Source organism: Mus caroli, chromosome 3 (genome assembly GCF_900094665.2).
Source record: "Mus caroli chromosome 3, CAROLI_EIJ_v1.1, whole genome shotgun sequence".
NCBI classification, from domain to species: domain Eukaryota; kingdom Metazoa; phylum Chordata; class Mammalia; order Rodentia; family Muridae; genus Mus; species Mus caroli.
The window spans coordinates 90,484,183-90,485,694 of NC_034572.1; the positions used below are offsets into that span (position 1 = coordinate 90,484,183).

Sequence of the window (1,512 nt, forward strand, 5' to 3'; positions counted from 1 at the left end):
CCTCTAGAAGTGCATCAGCTACAGTAAAGACTTGAAGGGCGAAGAAAGCTTCATGCTGTCTAGCAAAAGTAGGAAAAGGGGAGGGGGCACACGTGTGAACACAAAGAAAAGGGAGTCTAAAGCAGGGAATTGAACTTTGGACCTTCCTAACACAAAACAACCTCACTACCCAGCTGAACCACAGAAGAAACAAGTGTATCTTTCTCTCATCGCAGCACAAACAAGTATCTACATCAGTGCCAGTTGCAGCCACAGCCACAACCTTTGTGTCACAGACCTCTCAGACACCTCGGAAATAAACATCGGATCAATCCTTGCGGGGCTCACTNTCATCCCCGAGCTCAGCAGCGAGTAGCCGAGTTACTGAGCAGGCATCCGGCAGAAAGCTAACATTGAGGTCAGGTCCAGACAGAAGTGGATTAAGGCTCAGCCAACAGCGGGAGAGCTGTAAGCCTGCTCTCTAGTGTGTGGTCCGCCGTGATCGTATAGTGGTTAGTACTCTGCGTTGTGGCCGCAGCAACCTCGGTTCGAATCCGAGTCACAGCAGTATCGTCTGGTCACTTTTCTTTCTTTCTTTCTTTCTTTTTTTTTTTTTTTTGCTCCAATCTCTCTCTCTGAACTCTTCCCCACAGATCTACCCGCTTCCGCTCATCGTCACCCAGGAATCGTGGGGAGTGTAAACACTCGCTCTCTCCCAAGCTCTGTTTTGTAGGAAATGGGAATGAACCATTAATGTCTTCGAGCCCGTCCTGCTGCAGCGAGCTGTCAGCAGTCAGCATTCGCCTTCTTCATATTTGTATGCATATTGTACTAAAACGACCGAAGCATCTTACAATAAAATGGTTTTGAAAAGTCAACACCTGGACCAAGTTACTGTGAAATTTCCTCATCGTTCTGTGAGGGGAGGGGTGGAGAGGGAGGAGGGACAGGGAACCATGGCGCATCTAGGAAGGTCAGAGGACAATTTTCAGGAATTGAAGGAACTTGGCTTTATCAGGCTTTCAGGGCAAGTCCTCCCACCCACCTTAAACAGGTGTGGCCCACTGGCTTTNTTCCTGTTGTTTGTTTGTTTTTGACAGGGTCTCAAGCTGTCCTGTAACTTGAATNCCTNATCCTCCTGCCTCAGACCCTGAGTACTAGGATTACAGACATTAGCTAACAAGCCAGGCTAAGTTTTACTCCTTGATTCTCATGAGTGAATGTGCCTCCGCTGGCCTACCAGGTTTTTCCATAGCTTTGTGCCTTGGGAATCTGTCCACTTTGGTGTGGTTATCACTCCTTCGTTTGATTTCCTTTTGGTTTGAGTGGGAGGGCGATGTGTATATGCTCTATCACACTGGATTCCATCTTGGGGGCCTAGAGCATGCTAAGGACCTGCTCTAGCACTGAGCTACAACATCATCCTTATTTTGATCTAATGAATGAGTGTGGCCACAAGGTATGAGTGAGTGTATTTGCTTCTACTGTGTGAACTGCTGTGGAGAGACTGGTCTGCAGAATCTTTCTACCTTC

General features: G+C 47.7%; 1 non-coding gene across 1 annotated transcript; it reads left to right on the forward strand.

Moving 5' to 3' along the window:
• Positions 1–474: 474 nt before the first annotated feature.
• Trnah-gug lies at positions 475–546 on the forward strand. The gene has a single exon. It is a non-coding gene; the product is annotated as a tRNA-His (tRNA).
• Positions 547–1,512: the final 966 nt, after the last annotated feature.